General features: G+C 30.5%; 1 protein-coding gene across 1 annotated transcript in view; it reads right to left on the bottom strand.

Moving 5' to 3' along the window:
* The window catches only part of LOC116778936 (gamma-aminobutyric acid type B receptor subunit 1), a 109,005-nt gene extending 89,018 nt beyond the window's left edge, over positions 1-19,987 (bottom strand). Inside the window, exons 1-2 of the mRNA XM_061526934.1 lie at positions 19,906-19,987; positions 19,604-19,798 (exon numbers count right to left, since the gene is read on the bottom strand). The gene's annotated coding sequence lies outside the window, so the exon portion shown is untranslated. The remainder of the gene's footprint in view (positions 1-19,603; positions 19,799-19,905) is intronic.
* Between the last annotated feature and the right edge of the window lie 317 nt (positions 19,988-20,304).

Raw genomic sequence — 20,304 nt, 5'->3', positions numbered from 1 at the left:
TCAGTTATATTTGTTTTTCGCTGTTCCCAAATTTCACAATTTTTCCCACTTTTATATTTCTTAAATCTAACAACACCGACAGAAGTGGATTGTGGTGTAAAAATTTGCCGGTTTATTTTTGTTTTCACTATTTTCGTTCATTAATTTTAGCCCTTTTCTATTTTGAAATTCGACAGGCACAGGAAAGCTAAATACGTCATACAATATCTCAGATAAGCTATTCAAGCCTATTTTAGCTACTAATATAAAATATCTACTTTTATTCTGATACATCTGCTTTTGCAACAGAAAGAGGATCTAAATATATAATTTCACTTGAAAAGGTAAAGCTTTTTCCGGCACGTTTATTACACTGACTATAAAATTCGAATGAGGTTATATAGGTACACGAAGAGTATGAAAAATTTAGACAGTAATTCCAGCTAGAAATAAAAAGCTTTGTCGGGTGTCACCTCTAAAACGTTTACATTTTGTTTAAATAATTCTTACAGTATTGTCGACCTTTCAGAATAAATTATTTGGATTGTTGAAACTCTAACCCCTGATTGCTAAGTTATTTTATAATAGATGTCGTGCACTGGTTCGTAATAATAGAAAACGAGTATAACACTGGAATGACGTCAGTGGCGTGTAACGTTCGGTTTCACGCTACGTACAGTGGGACTCACGCTACGCTGTTTGTATGAACGTAATAGCCGGGGAAGGATATAAAACCTTTTGTATAAAATATTACGATAGCACTCTCGCTTATAGCGCCTAAAATGTTGTACCGCTGGGAAAGTCATCTCGAATGAAACATCTTGAGCACATTTCTGACTTATTGTAATATTATGCTTTCACTGTCGTTTTACAGACTGTTTAAAAATGATATATTTTTACTTAAAACTTGTAACATTTTCAACAGTTTGAAGTTTTTATAAGGCAAACTCAGTGTAAGCTGTATTTTTAAAGCCTACAATAACATTCTGGTTTAGTATAACTCTACTTTTAATACAAATTGGAAGTTTTTATTATTTTGCATAACAGTTACGGTGACATTAATATAATACCATTAATTTAAACAAAAAAAATATTTGATCTGTTTTCGTAGGAATCAGCATTTATGCTGAAGTAAATTTGATATTAATTGAAATAAAAAACAATAAACCTAACGATATAATACTAAAAGTTTTGACGTTTCCACACCACTGGGTCTAATAATAGCTCGGGATCTGATCTGGACTTGTATAGAAAAAGTAAAGGAACTTGAGATCATTAATCTTGAGATAAGGTGTTTTACTGGTTCCAGCTGGGAAACTTTCTTTATTTTAAAATATTTACTGTTACATTCAGTCATGTGTTGATCCAAAGATAATTTTATTGGATTATATTATAATTTGTTTCTTTACATAAGTTTTTTCTTGATGTCATGTTTGATTTAATTTCATTTACTTAATAATAATAATAAATATTCTCTTTACCCAAACAGAATGGTGCGTTAATAAAATTTGAGTATAGAGTGGAATAGATGAAATTTTTAAATCATTTAAAACCTCCACTTCACTATAAAGCCCATGGTGCATTGTTTGGAAGGCTCATTCACGACTGACCATAAGCCTTTTATTAAAAGCCCGATACGTTGAAAAAAAGTTATGTATTATTATATTTAAGGTATGGTATGAAGTTAAGCTCTTAATTTAATTATCACAAAAAAAAATCTTTTCGTCCCCAAATTCTTGTTGCTGAGCGAAATATTTGAATATAATTATTCAAAATCTGTAACAAAGTATGTACTTTAAAAGACTTTGGGAGAAGGAAAATGTTGACTTTCTTTCCCAACGGTAAAAAACTTTACTGTTTTATACTGAGAGCGTCTTAAATTCACAGAATGTTTGAATTACTAATGAATCCGCAATGACATATTAAAATATTGAATACAATGAGTAATAAAAAAAATCAAAGTTACAATGTTATTATCTCGATGTACTTTATAAATAATATCATTAATTAATAAATCTAAATTATATGAAAACATGAATTTAATTACAAAACTTGTTATATAATCCGCGCGCCAGATGCGACTTCTAAGGTATTTAAAATTAAGTTATATGTGATTATAATGTATTCTATGATAAATATTGGAGTATAAGAGATACTGTAATATCATCAAGTCTAAATTAATTACTAAGATAAGAGAGGGAGGAAGATCCAATTAATGAAAATATATCATACATCCACAATTATGATCAGCAAACTTTTGAAATACAAACAGTCACTGTGGTTTATATAAAAATAACTACCCATCAATCCTGACATAACTTTATGTAATTATTAATTAAATTGAAATGTAAATAATGAAATTTATATCATTATTTGGTATCGATAATTTCGGACATAAAATGACAACTATGTAACGTGACTGTATCAAAAATTTTAAAATCTTTTACTTAAAACATCCGTCGTATAATTAAGTTGTTACTATTCCCAAGTAAACCAAAAAAGAAATTAACATTTTTACTCTGAAACGACTGAAAACATACTAAATCATTGTTTTCTTCTTTATAAATTTTTGTTACAGATATCTTACACCGTCACAACATACCTAATTATAAAAATAACTTATTCTAATCCTCAAATGGTCTTAGACTTCAATTTAATTAAATATCTATGTATGTCAAGAATGAAAGATCTCGGTATCGTATCGAGGTTACAAGAAAATTTATTATATATTACTACTAATCGTTCTGATGATACCTATGGATAAAGTTATAAATCATCTGACGTATTAATTTTTACCTTATTGCATAAAAGAATAATTTTACAATTAGGTTATAAGGTTTATAAGCAATTATGGACAGTTTCCATTCAATTAGATATCAATATCTTGAACAGTAACTCATCTTTTCTGTTGTGGTAAAGAAACTTTGGTAATTGAAATCAATCGTAGAGTTTTAGTCATTTTTAATTCTTAACCCTCGTTTAATTTAGTTATTAATGGATAATTAGCGGGGCCTTAATAGTTTTATTAACAAAAACATTAGCAGGACTGCATTAATGGCACAAAAAGCGTAACAGTTTCTTCCGAGAAGTTCAAAACCAAGCTATTCATTTTACATAATTTCTCACTTATGATAAAGTTTAAACAAACTAGTTGGCGTTTCTATTAAGGCGAATTTAGCACTACATCCAAGCTCGGGTGGGTTAAATATATGTGACCTTCATATATCGCCGTGGCAGGGGTTTAATGGAAATTATGAAGTATATAAGTGCTCCGATAAAAGTTACTTCGATAGCGGTTGCTGGATTTTCTAGAAAGAACTCTATTATATCAAATCTAATATATATATTTTGTGAATAAATGAATAAAAAATATTTTTGTTTTTTATTTTTAATGATGTTGAAAATATATATATCTTGTATTTATTATCCTATTAATATTTTAGGCTGAAACTAATAAACAATATACATACATGGAATACCAGACGAAGGAAATTGACTTAAATTTTTATTAAATATGTACATTCTTATTTTGGAAGCTTATTCAAATTTATATTTACATTCTTAGTGCACGCGAATGTTTGAATTGATTCCAAAAATGGTTCGACCGATTTTAAAATAGTATTTTTATTTAAACGCTTTTTGCTTACAATGGCGACTAAATTGATAAAAAAATCCTATAGCCTGAAACTGCTTTTAGTGACTTATGTAGTAAAGGTTATAATAAAAACAGATAATGTTTGCGATAAACTTGAGGACTGATTTGTTTTAATCACTGAAACGTAACGAAACATCTTTAGCTCCAGACTTTTGCAAGAGTATAGAACAAATATAAGATATAGAATAGTGGAACGCGAACGTATATGTGACATTTATAGAGTTATTTTAAATGAAGGTCATAAATATTCATCAGATACATCATTTTAATTTTGGAAAACGGTTATAGTAATGTGTCAAAAACTAAAGTTTTCTAATACCTACCTTGTCTAGAAAGTCACAAGTGAGGGATGTTCACTACTCTCCTATTTCAAATATAAATTAATTTGATTTATAATTCTTAAATAAAGAGTAATTCATTTTACAGCCAGCCATTTCTAGTTCCAGACTAAGATTTTCCAAGAAAGAAAACGAAAAAGATTACAGCACTTACATCTTCTTTTTTATTTATATATATGTAATAAGCAAGCGACACAAGTAAACAAACGGATCAAAAAATATATACGTATACCTACGGCTTCTATTGTTCTTATCATGACTATTAACCTTCCATGCAGTACCCAAATCAATTTCATTTCTACTTAAGTTTTTTTGAGTATAAGAGATGATCCGTCCCAAAGAATTTCTTTGGGGACACTGTTGTTTATGCTTGCATAAGGATATTAGGACTGAGCTCTCTTTTGTTAACCATTTTCAATAGATGGAATTTTTTCCATCTGTAAGAAGTAAGAAAATGCTGGATTGTGTTCATTTATTTGTAGCCAAATCCATTAGCTTGATAGTAACCTCTAAATCGCCCTTTATTACTAAGCAATAAAAACTATGATAGTCACTATAAATGTATATAGAGACAGTATTCAAACATTTTGGAGGGGTACGTATATATCATATCGTAAAATATGGTTCATTATTTCAAATTTATATTGCGTTTTCACACCCGTGCTTTAATTATTTTCTAAATAAGCAACCGAGAATGAAACTGTAAGTTACTGTCCGGTATAAACCAGGTAAAACTCATTAACTTAGACAAAAATATTAGTTACATACCTAATATATTTAAGGCAATAGAAATATAAGTTACAAAGTCACGCCACCCTTTAAAAATAAAATAATAAAAATAGCTTTCGTTATAAATTATGCTAACTTCAATATCCGTAATTACCGGCAAGTCTTTACTCAACGGATAATAGAGCAAGATCACTAGCTAATGGTTTCAAATTCTATTTCCGCTGAAACGTTGGCCTAATTTTAGCCCTCCCCGATAATGTATCCGCAAGGAGTTGGAATAAAAACTAAAATGATGGAAATTAAACATTATATCAATAAAATACTAAATTAATTGAAAAATATTTAAAATTAATTAATGAAGTCATTAATAAAATTAACAACTTTTATGTCGTCATTAAAGTATGTATTCCTTATTTCTATTAAAAGTAGTTTTTGTGCATTTTCAGTTTACAATTAAATGAGACGTAACAATTTTTTCATGCTGGTCATTTGTGTCTCTTTATCTTGTTAATTTTTGCAATTAAGACAAAACTTATTAAGATTTTGAACAAAAAACTTTTAACAAGGATAATTTCTGTTGCTATTTTTAAAAATTCATCGATGCTGAAAAATATGAATGATTAATCTTCAATAAATAGAAAAAGTTAGTTAAAATAAGAACCACCTTGCGCTTATTTATCAAATCTTACAATTAAATGTTCACATTAGCTTAGATATAAAAACTTTATATCATCATTTGTTGTTTATTTATTTATTTATTGGTTCGTATTTTAAACAAACAAGCTTTATTTAAATTAAATATTAGCCATCAATGTATAAAATCGCTGCATATTTCTTACTGCTTTCGAATTGGCTTATGTGAGATGTCGAAAATGTATCCAATATAAACTTCAATTTATACTCAATTGGCAAAACAAATATATGTCAAGTCTTCACTGCTCCTATTGTTCAAACAAATAGTCATTCTAGTGCGTAATAAATATAATTTGGTCTTGTCGCATATGGATAAATAATAAACAGAAAAAACCATTTATAAAGGCAATTACATTTCTTCTTGCGCAAATAGAACTTGAAGAATTTTATTTCATAGAATTCTTAACGACAAAAATTGTGCAAAGTTTCAGATGTAATTCGAAATTAATCCTTTTAAAGCATTGCATTCTACTAGAAAGCAGTTTGTAGGCGTCTTGAAAACCGGATCACTGAATAAATCTCCGTTGGAAATAAAAAGACAATCCTGGTATAAGCTGACACACAACCCAATTAGGAATACCAGTCTCTATTTACTTAACATCAACTTTGATGTTACCTAAGTAGCTGCCTTTTCAGTATATTAGCGAGAAAGTTTTTTCCTCTGGGAAACAGTAGAAAGTTTTTTTAACGAATTATATTTAAGCAACATGCTCTTCTCATTGTGTTTCTGGTTTTAAGATACATTAAAATGTTTTATATTTTCTTGTAAAAAAATATAACTCATGTAATTTCATACGTAACAAGACACAATTTATTATAAAATAGACTAATGCTGTTTACAATTATAAGTATTCTAGATTTTTTGATTGGCACTGATAATTGGTCATAATCAAATTTTATTAGGTGTAGCTACGTTGACCAATCCCTAATTCACTTTGTGTGAATAGCATTTTATCATTCCTTTTAATAGTGTATTTAAGTCATTTCATATAAGACATATTTAAATGTAATATTTCTAGAAATTAAGAGTTACATAATTAAATTGATTTTTATTTTTATTCTCATTCATTTACAATTCCTTTCTTGATTTCTGATCTCTGACAACTCAAAATATTTTTCTTTAAAAGTATGACGATTATTTCAAATGATTTTGCAGAAAAAAATTCGTGATGCAGTATTTTTAAATTATAATGCACCATAATATATATATCGGCGCAAGCAGCTTCAATGACGGATGCAACATGGAAATAACTGGCACCAATTATTATAACACCTTATTGGTCGTCGTTACTATTGTTAAAAGTAAAACGAAATCAAAGAGAATAGAACTATGTTTGAATTCTGGTTTAAATATGACGTCTGGACGCACGAGAGAGGACTGCAGAGTTCAGCGAGTGCCGAGCATAAAGAACCTTCGAGAAATACAAGAACATTTAGAAGAATTGAAGTTTCATTTTAGAATATCTGGAACTCACTGAAACAAGTGACATTAGAGACGTCAGCGAGGCTGGCGTCCTGTCTTTAAAACAATGAATTTGTAATAAAATCCGATATCAGAAGTGGGATCGCTCTAGTGATCAGTTACTGCCGGTCTTAGTGTATTTGTAAATCCTGATCCAGCTCAAGAAAATAATCATCCGGAGAACTTGCGTAATGAAGAACGCTCCTCAGTCTTTCATGCAAATGATGTCAACAATGCAGAGCGTGACCGAACGTTTGCTACTAAAAAAACAAGGGATACGATTAAAATTACTAACAAGATCATATTAATTTTATCATCTTTTGATCCCGGTGATAGTGTGTGTGTTCGAGATTGATTCAAACGCATCTTTACGGCTGTAAATACGTACCAAATCAGTAACTACGACATTCGAATTAAAGTCTTTTAAAGGAGTGAGCTAGAAAGTGTGCAGACGATTGGTTAGTTGCAACATCTACACAAGAGGCATTACGTGAGACCATAGCTAACATTTGTTATTATCCTTTGAGCTAACCTCGTGTCCATGATGTATTCTGAAGAGAACCATGAGATTCTGTAGGGAAGGCTTGTGGTACCGTGACAAGACAATTATACACCACAGATCTGGAGAGCGTGACCTCTGAGCTAATCGCGTGTTACCCTTGAGCTAACCACGGGTCCTTGATGTATCCATAAGAGAACCATGAGATTCCGTAGGGATGCCTTGTGGAGCCGTGAGAAGACAAGTCTACACCACAGATGTGGAGAGCGTACCTCTGAACTAATCGCGTGTTACTCTTGAGCCAACCACAGGTCCTTGCTGTATCCTTAAGAATACCATGAGATGACGTAGGGAGGCCTTGGGAAGACTTGAGTAGAAAGGTACTCACTCGATCTATAAGAACTTGCATGATTTTAATATCAAACTACTAAGACCATTGCTTTATTTAAATACGACAATAGACATACTCTTCACAGTAATATTTGCAACATGTCTGGTTAACACACGGCAGTGCCTCTACAAAAACGATGCTGTAATTCAAACGAAAGCATACTCGACTCCAAAATCCTGATCAAATACATCTATTGCGAATATAACTAATTTCAGTTCCTTTTGTGCTAACCGTGATCATGCGTTTGAATCGTGTTTCCGACGAGAAAAAGAAGATGACGCCGAATTTCAATTCAATATCGACTGGTAAATGTACCCTAAATTAAAAGCAAGTTTGCAGTGGTGCGTATAAAAGAATCAATTGCAAATAAAAACTCTGGGAGTAGAAAACAAATCGTAAACTATTTGCGTGGATTGAGATCGGACCTTACTATTTCCATGAATAGTTAAATAGTTATTAATGTAGAAATAATTTTCTATAGTTCCAGGTTTTGAAACGACTACTGATATATGACCGGAGCAAATTTATTACGTGATAAGAATACATGTGGAAAATTTAGTATCCTTGCCGATGTTTTGCACATACGAACAAGTCAATTATGCTTTGACAGTTTAGATTACAATTCAACAATCAGTCCGTTTAAATCGAAGTAATGCACCAACACATTCAAAACAGGATGGTCGAGGCGGAGAGAAGATACAAAGCTAGGTTTTTGAGAGGTCGAGCTACGATTAAAAGATTCCAGAAGGGAGATATTGTAATAATAAAAATATAACCCCAGAAATCGGATATCCCTATATTTAAAATTTTGTGAACTATACAAAATCCAGAAAATAATTGAGAATGATTAATATCTTGTAAAGTGATTTTAGACCGTGGATGACTTCGAAATGTGGCACATGACCAGCTACGAATGTGACACATGACCAGCTACGATGCGACTTCACAGCATCTGAGGGACGACACAGAATTACTAAGCAAGCAGTTAGGTGGACGGTTCGCCTATCTAATAGTTATCCGGTGAGCGTATTTCATTTTGTTCAAATTGCTTCATTCAAACGCATTACAATTAATCATTGCTAGCAATGTGATTGTCTAACACTTAGTTTGAGATATATTACTATAAAGATGCATTTGGCGTGCGGATCCGAACCATAACAAAAAAAAAAAAAAAAAAAAAAATAAAGAAATAAATAAAAAAAATAATAAAAATAATAATAATAATAATTAATAAAAAATAATATTGTAGACGGGTGGAAACGTCTTACAAAAAAAAAAAAAAAAAAAAAATATTGTACATGGGTGGAGACGTCTTACGCCAAACAAATAAAGAAAAAAAAAAAAAAAAAAAAAAAATTATACAAGGGTGGAGACGTCTTACGCCAAACAAATAAAAAAAAAAAAAAAATTGTACATGGGTGGAGACGTCTTACGCCAAACAAATAAAGAAAAAAAAAAAAAAAAAAAAAAAAAAAAAAAAAAAAAAAAAAAAAAAAAAAAATTATGTAGACGGGTGGAGACGTCTTACGAAAAAAAAAAAAAAAAAAATATTGTACATGGGTGGAGACGTCTTACGCCAAACAAATAAAGAAAGAAAAAAAAAAAAAAAAAAAAAAAAAAAATACAATCATGTAGACGGATGGAGACGTCCTATGACATATGTTATGAATGTTCGTGTGACGCCCCAAAGCCATAAGTAGATTAAATAATTGGACCTGATATTATGATTTCGTTTCACGATGAGTCGTAATAAACAACGTAAACCCATACGACAACAACAAATTTGTTAACCATAACTATAACAATATAAAGTTATCTAGGTTTACTGTGGAAGTACCTAGACTACATAAGTATCTCTCTGTTATCACAGAAAACAATGCAGAGCACGCATCAGTATAACCGTATCGGCATGACTTCGGACGATGAAGCATCAATTCTTGAACCTGGCCCATACTCTACGAGACCTGCAACGGGTACGAGAACATTACGAAAGCTAAGCAAGAGAGAACACATCACCAGGCAGGTGCAGAGCACGCACCGCCTGCCAGAATGGCCGTATCGGCGCAAGCAGCTTCAATGACGGATGCAACATGGAAATAACTGGCACCAATTATTATAACACCTTATTGGTCGTCGTTACTATTGTTAAAAGTAAAACGAAATCAAAGAGAATAGAACTATGTTTGAATTCTGGTTTAAATATGACGTCTGGACGCACGAGAGAGGACTGCAGAGTTCAGCGAGTGCCGAGCATAAAGAACCTTCGAGAAATACAAGAACATTTAGAAGAATTGAAGTTTCATTTTAAAATATCTGGAACTCACTGAAACAAGTGACATTAGAGACGTCAGCGAGGCTGGCGTCCTGTCTTTAAAACAATGAATTTGTAATAAAATCCGATATATATAAAGCAATAATAAAAAAATTGTCAGACAAACAAGAATAGGCTAGTTTCATTTAAAAGAAAGGCTACCTAACAACTGCTACCACCCATGGACACCGGTAGGAGAAGCTTCAGGATAATTCTGGAAACTACGAGTATAAAATCTCATGATCGAATCAACCGTAATGGCACATCTCTATATGTAATGTTTTACTTCTATTGGATAAAAAATACCAGAAATATAACAGAATTACAAGTTCTTATTTATTATTATTACAACTTCTTGTGAACATCTCTAACCCAAATATTTCACCTTTTTAGATCTCTTTACGTTTTAGCTTAATATTATTAAACAAAAAAATAAGTAAAATATTAACAAACATGTAGTAGTATATATCTTCTTATATAAATTAAAATTTGAAGTTTCTATAATCCCATCTAAGGATATATAGGAGATTATGTAAGGTATATTATACGGGTGTCATTATATTATTTATAGACCATTGAAACTGGCTTTGGCAAGCAACATGCTACTTATCAGGTTCACCCTTAAATCTCAACTGATCATATCCTATTTGGTGTATTATTTTATCCTAATTGTTGTTTTTTGTTCTTTACTATTTGAAAAGAATATTTATTCACATAAACTTCACATTTTTACACACTGTAGAACATATTCAAAAGCACTAGGTAGTATTCATATATAAATTTTTACTCAAATTTCATGCACTGGAGAAATATTTAGTACCCTATTGAGTCCATACACTCTACTCATACAAATGTTATGAAAAACAGCATATCGAACGAGTTGGTTTGACAAAAGTTTCAAAAACAATTTACTTTAATTGTTTTTATGAATTATTACAAACCGTATCACAAGAAAAATAAATTTACTTACAAAACTACACAACTAACATTATAATTGTCAATCAAAATACTTTTTTTACTAACGTTCTGTCGTTTATCAATTGTGTGATAACAGCTAAATTGATATTTCCAACCGAAAATAGCTGTCAAAGTGACCGTTAATATTTAACTAAGTTGAACTAAGACGTTCGTATTTCAATAGCTCTTGAGAATTGATGAACTGATCATTTCGGTGGCTGAAGTTTTAGGTGACCATAACTTTGAGGCTAAAGTATCACAAAGTCAACCAAAGGGGACGAAGGACTCTTGTTAACGAAGCTAATAAGAACCCCAATTATTATAGTTAGTTTCCGTCAGCAAGTCTTATTTATAGCAATCACGTAAAAATCCATTCCTTGTGCTTTTGTTAAATTAAATATCTTTTAGGTAACCTTTACCACGCAACTTTACACTTAAAATGATTGCATTGAACACAAAACTATACTTCTTAAGAAATCTTTACCATATGCTAGATAGTCAAATATGTGGCGATTAAGTCTTAAAAGTTTTTCGTAGAAGGATATTATGTTAAGTCCAAATCAAATTCCCATCCGATTAGAAATTTCTTCAATATTGTATCAAATATAAAATTTTATAATAAGATATTTTTAAAGAAATACTATTATAATTCTACATAATTAGAAAATTAAAAATTAGTCAAATCCCATAAACTCGTTTTCTAAAAAAATTTAAACTATTAATTGACGTCACATTTTACATTGTTATAAAATTTGTTTATACTGGTCTAGTTAACTTATTCTTGATTCAAACTGTGGTCGGTGATGTTTACTTAACTGCGTGAAAGTAAAAAAGTGTTGCCATATTTTACTTGAATTATTATATAAAAATAAGGTAAAATAGGTAACATAGAGGCATTAAAACGTAAACGTAACGTATAAGTGTTGTCGCGTCTTCATACTGCAGGGGCAGGCAACAACCACATTGTATTTAATCTGCCTGAACGGAATCATTTATCATAAACATAATAAAATATGCTTAGCAATTTTCTGATACAGAAATATATTCTAATAATACCGTAAATTATTATTATTGTTTTTGGATCAACAGACTTTAGACATTCAGAGATATTTACAACGTATCAAAAGAAATAGTTGAGTAGTCAGACATGCATCTCTTCCATCTAATGTCGGAGACTAGTTTACATTTGTCTGGTAAATCCTATACATTTACTGTATGACAAAGTAAATGTGAAATGGTTGATATTAATTTTATTAAGTAAATAATACCTAATTTCACTTATCCTCTAAATTACACATAAAACCAACCACAGCTGCATAACGACACTCTATGGATGTATATAAAAGTACCTTACGAACATTCGAATGTAAATTCAAAGATTCATATTTTCAGAATAAAACATGGTCAGTATTAGACATGTTAGGATTCGAATTATTGAAATGAAAAAATTCTAACCAAATCATCCTCAATATAGACAACATTAAGATTAATGGACATAATTTATTTCGATTTGTATTGCCACCAGTAGTACAAGTCATGCTATTATACGTTTAGAAATGTATATATACAATGTACATACATAGATAACAATGATGCTGTCTGGTTGTTAGATATTCATTTGCAAGTTTTTTTACACACAAAATTACTGACAGTAAAGATTGCAAAAGAAAAACTAAAATTTTCTATATAACACAAGAAATATAACCACGCGTCTCAAATTTATTTCATATTTGTTTTCAATTTTATTAGTAGTAATGTACACATAAAAACTGAAATCACAGTTCGGGTACAAATTTAGGGCCATAAAAATGAATAAATTATTAAATCTCATAGCAAACACATAAGAATGCGTTTGTACAAACATGTAGAGACAAACCCAACGATAACTCAGCTGGTGAAATATTAAAAAGAAAGGGTTGCGCGTTTGTTACGAGCACGTCGTCGGTCACAAGGAATGTGAATTATTGTGCCATTCGCTTGTGAGATTATGAGCGCACAGACTTAACTCTGGAAACACGAGAAACAACATTTTTGAGATTCGTTTGTTGTTTGATAAACTGCAATACTTTAGTTATTGTTCACAACAAACAAAATAAAACTTTTAATTTTATTATGTATAATTTTATTAAGCTAACAAAAATATTAATACGGATGAAACAAAGATAAAACATATACCCCACACATGAAAGAGCAAAGCAGTAAACATGATAATTGTAATTTAACGCCCTCAAAACCCTCGCTAGCTTCAACCCTGTTCGCATCAGACCTGCCGACCGTGAACAGGTCAGGACGCCAAACGACCCTTTTAAATTGTCTAAAATTTAATTAAAATGTTCCAAAAGCGGACTGAATTCAAAATATTATAGAATGGAAAAATAAAACCTAGTTAGAAATTAACAAATCACTTTAACATCACAAAATCATTGTCAAAATTGATGTAAATAATTTTAATGTCGTATTGGTTTATGCAAACGCGTATCTAAAAGCCGGCAAACCCACTAAAATATTTATGATGTTTCTGATATTCATTTCGTAGTAAAATATTGAAATGGAATACGCCTTTTTAGTCCCTTTCATTTGACCACCATATGACAAGCTTTCGTTTTGGCTTTAAAGCATTCTAGTATATTCTTATAATATACACATACAATATTCAAATATGAAGTATACAAAGTTTTTTTTTCAAAATAATTCTCAAAACTAGTGTAAAAAAAATTAACAGTGGAGTAAAGATCTACTTAGCTTATCAAATAGACTTTTCTTAAAACTCCCCAAAATAATGGCAACTTACGAAAGCAATACATCGGTACTATGTATTATCACTAAGCTATGACAATTTCGTAATTTTATTCAACAATTTATATTCATATCAATGAACGTTGAAATTATGTCAAAAGGTAACCGCTTGTTTAACCGTCAATGCATACTAAAAGGTTCCTTACATCCAATTCATCAACGTTATAGTCACTCGTCCTCGAGATAAGCTTCATATAAACAGACGGACGGAGAGTATGATGTTGAGTATTACGTACGACTATACGGTTGTATAAAGTACGTGACTGAAAAGAATTATCTCTGTTACATACGTCATCTTAATGTGAAATAACTAAATTTAGTCAGCATTTACTTGAAACTTATTATATTTATTGTGTGTTAAATGATTTTATATTAACATTGTTGGACGTGGTATAAAAATCATCGAAAATCATCATATAATATATATATATATATATATTCTCCTATTTTACTTTTAACACATAAACGAAATTAATTTCATAAAAAATATAACGTGTAGATTAACCTTATTGACGTCAAAGTAAATTTAAATCATTTAAAACCATTGTTATGATAGCTTTCGAACATCCTTATCGTAGATTTGGCTTTAATTTGGTTTACATTTCCTTGATAAATTAATATTTCTTGGCAATGATGGACTTTAATTGTAGCTCGTTATATTAAAATAAACGGTTTTCTAAAGCGGCGTACAAATTGAAACTGTCATAAATTTAATAACTCATTCGACTTCATTTTTACGTATATTTTAAATACTTTTATAAAATTATATTTTATAAATTTCAACATAAAATAGATCATCTCATAATAAAAAGTGTGTTAAATTGTCTAGCTAGCTCTGACATTTGCTAATGACCTTAATGCTAAAGCTTTTTTCAAGATACAATGACTTAAAACAATTTGTTACCGAATTTTTGAGGATTCAATATATACATTCCAATGTACATCACAGCAATCTTTAATTTGTTTAAGAACTATGTACAAAAGTCATATTCCTTAATCAAAAAAAAAGTTGATAATATTATGTTAGATCTTTAAAGAAAATCCTCTTTATATAAGCCAAGGGCTCAAGGAACTGCCTTTAATCTGAACTTTATATTAAAAACGTTCAATACTCTTAAATAAGATTGACTTAGAGATTAATAAAAAGTAGCAAAGGGCTTTTTCTATTTTTGATTTTCAGTATGTATAGGCTGTCTAAGGTCGAATATTTTTTGGGGTTTGCAATAATTAATTTTATTCCCAATCTAGAGTTTAACATTTTTACTTGTTGAAAAAGTTTAGCAAGATTAACTTTTAAAATTAATTTTTCCGTCATATAAATATAAGCTGAAGTAAACAACGTTTTCATTAAGCGTTAACAAGTTTCACTTAGTTTTGAACAGTTAAATTCATAACTTTAGTTGTAAGTGACAGCCGGTACCGACAACAAGCTGTATCGGTAATTTCAGTTTATTGGTTGCGTTGTGGACTGAACGATAACCCCTAGCCCGTTATGAATACAGATTCCCCTGTAAATGCTTTTTGCCCAGCATTCGTGTTACGAAATTCACTTTACCTTATGTTTTTAGATAAGATGTTTTGAATGTTATAAAATGCTTGTCTCTTTTCGATATCTAGGCAGACAATATCAAATTTATTATAATTTTAAAGCATACTTCTTCCTCAGCTGCCAATACAGAACCTTCAAACAAACTATTTAATAGCCTTTGGAATTTTGTCTCCTTGTATCGTTTGAAAAATACTATATTTATATAATGAGATCTAAGATTTTCGCGAGTTTTATTCATTTAAATGAAACTAGTATTTTTCGGATAAACCACTCCCGACGTTTCGGTTACTTTTTAGCAACCGTGATCACGGGCAGACGAGATGCCGTTCGTCGATACATCTCGTATTATTATACTATCTCGTATATTTATACTTCCAAGTAAGTTTTTGGGAGGTTTTTAGAGAATTCGCATATAAATTTAGTGTTACAAATATTAATTTACTTAGCATGAATTTTGTGTATTTTAAGATGCCGCAGTTGTTGTGTTGTAAAATTCTAACCGCGATAAGGAAGTTCGAATAAGTGTGATATGAAACCAGATCAAATATTTTATTTTATTAGGCCCATATAAAAATTAATTTGTTGATTTTCGTATATTATTCCAGAGAATCTCTTTTGATACATATATGCTTCATTGGCTCTTCCACTGTATAAATAGATATCTTTATTACAAAGTTAATCCAAACTCTTCGTAGGAATTTAAACTTATTTCCCGATCTAACTCCGTGTAAGTTTCTTGCGTCATTTGATATTCCCCACACAAGTTAAACTGAGACCGTAACATTTTTCAGATCACACGTTACTTGGTAAATCAAGTCTTTGCTGAATGATGTTCGAAGCCAGTCAACCTTTAGTGAGCGTTTATTTCTAGTTAATTTCTACTTACCTATGTTACGATGTGAACGAAAATTATATTAAAATAGAACTAAATTTTATAAATTAGTAATAATTAAGTTCTTGCATAATTTTAATTTTCACAATCCTTTATTTGCCTTGATGGTATCACAAGCGACAAGTAATTTCCCTCATTAAAGTTTTAAATATGCAGAAGTATTGATTGTCTCCGAGAATAACGCCCATTCGTTGGGAAAACCAGAAACGGGTAGCGTGTAAATGTTCCACAGCTTAAACTTTGATAAAAAAAACTCGACCCGGGTATTTTAAAGTACACTGTGATTCAAAATTAATTTTAGTTATGCGAATTTCCTAAAAAAGTTGTGGCTGTAAATATTGTTTCAACTCCTAATATACGCTACAACTATTTTATTTCTATTCCACAACCAAGAACCCGTCACTATATATCAAACAGCAAAATAAATTTTATTTCAGAAATTTATAACCCAGGAATATATGTTTCAGTAGAGGTTAAAGCATGAGATATCGATTTTAAGTTTCCAATTGCATGTCATTCCAATATTAATACCAGTGAATAATAACCATTACAACATAGCTTCAAGCTCGCTAGAATCTATTTTTGTAATCTAACGCTTGCATGATAGCAATATCACAAATCAAATCATTCCGAATCGAATCACTTCCGATGTTGGCACTAAAGTATTAGTGTTCAATTTCACGCGGGTGACATTTGTTCTTTTCGATTCTTTTGGTCTGTTTCTGTTTAGTCAAAGAACACAATTTTTCTTTTGATATACATATCTATTTAAAAATGTCAGTGAAAGATAATAAATGTCTGAAGCCTCTTTAATCCTCTAAAACCTTAAAATAGTTTGCAAAATACAAGTGCTCTATAAGTACTTATTTCAAAAGATGTTTAAAATAATAACTATTCTTTTTTTATACATCCTACCACAGTTTTAATTATAATTTCATTTAATAAAATTAACAAACGTTTGTTACACATCAAATAGTTTGAATGCCGACATTCAAAATCAGGTCGATGGTTTTCATATTATGCAACGAAACTATTTTAATTTAAAACTATTATAATTCAAACCCAATTTTATGTTCTCAATGTGTATAACCATGTACAACAAATGAAATCCTAGTATGAAAAGGGATCCCGCAACTAATCTTTTCCCCCACTCATTCGCTAAGTTTATTATAAGTATGGACCCTGAATTTCCTCTCGTTTTATTAAGATTGTGTTTTCGTACGTGCAAACATTAGTTTCGTGGGTAACGTCGGTTATGACAATAGCTATATTTACTCCGGCTTTGGATGCAGGGCATAATCACGACTAAAACCAAGCGCGCACAAACTGAATTCGGTTGGTTCGTCAAATTTTATTTGTTCATATATATGAATAAGGAAAACTGTTTCTATAAAGAGAAAAACTATTAATAATCCTATTAAATCACCACAAAATCGTTTTGATGGCTTTAAACTTGAACGTAGTTCAGATTTTTGGTGTAATTAAATATTCACTTCATTCGATTGTGGTCGCTCCACATAGCTTCAACGTGCCTTGGTAAGCGTACATTGGCGACTGACAGCATAATCAGCGGTTTGCTTAATTAACCACTTAATTATAATACACCTATTTTATTACAGAATTACTGTAAAAATATACTGTAAAAATATTTTAAGCATGTTGCGTGGCATAAGGATTCCTTTATTGTTGGTACTTGAACAATATAAGCTTTTAAGTAATTAAAACTGTTTTTTTTTTCAGTTAATTTTGTTTAAGCTGCCGAGTAAGCCTGTAGGAATATTTACCAATATGTTTTTTAATTAATTTTATATGACTAGAAAAAAACTTATTAAAAAGATAGAGTGAGACTTAAAGTATTATTTAAATTCTCTTAATATTCGCTGTTGTTACATAATAACATATAAAAGTTCTTAGATATAAAGCAGAAACACGTTGCTGGGAAGAATAAAAATTGTCATATCTATCGATTCGACGGACATACAAAACCTTTCGACCCCGTTAGGTACCAAGTTGTCGACGACAAAATCGATTCGGATACTCAAGCGCAAATAGGCCATATCTAAAACATCTTTAAAGAGCTTAAGTTATGGTTAGATTTGAATGTATGAATGAGGCAAAGCCACAATTCATTTAAATTAATTGCAATAACATTTCAGTAACTGACGTAGAAGTATATCTCTAGCATTATTAATTACATCAGTTCAGAAATTTCATAATACTGTAAGAAACTTTAACTTACAGACTTCACTGACCTTATGCAAAATACGTTTTACTGCTGACAGTTCATTTAATTTTGTTTACTAAATGCCAAACTATATTTAGTAATTGTAATTGTGAGCCAAATTGTGATAACTTACTTATTATACGTCAGATAGAATGGAATATTAAAGACAGTATATTATTTTCTTTTTTACGTGTATAGAAAAACGGGACCTTAAAATTATTTATTGTAATCCCTGTGTTGCTACTACAATATAAATTTAAATTTATCAACTATAAGTTGCACCTACATGCGTTAGTGCCTACTGAGTATTGTGTACACCTTTTGCGTACTTTTCAAAGTTACTCGCTGTTCTCATTTCTTTAAGTTTGCCGAGGCCGCCTGGGTAGTTTATTTGCAAAAATATTTCTGCAACTCTACCTTTTGTAAAATCTAAAGCTTGAATATTATATTGTATAAAATCTTTTGTTCATGGTTCTGTATAAGGTGTTCGCGTTGAAATTACAAACATATATTCTGCCATATATATAGGTACGTATGTGAATACGAGTGCATGAAACTAGAACCGCCATATATTGACCTTACATAGGATATATGAAATTTAATTTTATGGTGAGAATCAAACATACCTCTGGTATACCAAAGCATGTATTGTATTGGTCCAAATGCCTAATCATTAAGTTGTATGTAATATGCAAAATTGCCTTAAATTTCATAATAGCACCGATAAATAAAACCTAACAAGTTTAATAAACGTTTTCATTGATTTTATGCCCTAGTGTGTCCTCGTTTTATCGAGCATACATCCACTTAAGTTTTGTGGAAAAAAAAAACATAGGCTTAAAATAATAGGATATTTTTTAGCAATTATTAATAGTAGCTTACAATAAATCCCCTGTATACTGGATTCAGAAAAAAATGTATTACTTAAGCCATTACTGATTTATAAAAATAGACTTTTTTTAAGTAATTATTACTTTAAATTTGAAAATCATTATCCGATAATTTTTAGTCCATTAGGACAAGTGCAGAATAACATTGGCGCCCAACGTGCGGCCAAGGTTATCATGAAATTTGTTAGAGGGAGTGAGGGCAATCTTATTATAAATCGAGGAAATTATTTTAACTTACCTTTATTGAGCTAAAAACATCATGTTTTCTACTCTATAACGTTCCAAAAATATCGATTCACAACGAATCCAGCATGTCGGCCGCCCTCTAGGGCAGACGGTTCTTCTCTCTATGTACACATAGGACACAACACGTCAAGCGAGATATCAAACGGTTTCCCGCCACTGGTATTTTAAGATTTGTACGCCTATAAAGCTAAAATAAAATTTTAAAATATATACTATAAATTTTATTAACACACAATTATTTTCAATCTTTTCTTAAGGATATAACCGAAAAACAGACTTAAAGTTTTATTTTACCGTTACAAATAATGGCGTCTTATGCACCAACCTCCCGCGCGCGCTTGACCCGACTGACTGAGTTTCCTACGTTTTCCCCGGCGCAAGCCTTCACCCCTTGTAATCGAGCACGTTCGCAATACGTACATAGACGTATATATTTCTAAGGCTGTATAGATATAAGTACGTAACGTTTTAAACTCAGAGAGTATTATTAACAATTATGAGATCTATGGAAAATATGAAAATAATCGATTACTATTACTTATTTTTCATGTCAATCATAAAATGACGATGAATCTTCAGATGTTCTAGAATATACCCTACAAGATTATAAAAATCCTTTAAAGAAAATGTAACAGAAGTTAAACTCAGTGGTAAAGACGCTATCGATTAATATTACCTATCTTGATATTCATT

Source organism: Danaus plexippus, assembly GCF_018135715.1.
Source record: "Danaus plexippus chromosome 3 unlocalized genomic scaffold, MEX_DaPlex mxdp_30, whole genome shotgun sequence".
NCBI classification, from domain to species: domain Eukaryota; kingdom Metazoa; phylum Arthropoda; class Insecta; order Lepidoptera; family Nymphalidae; genus Danaus; species Danaus plexippus.
This window is presented reverse-complemented; position numbering and strand designations above follow the sequence as displayed.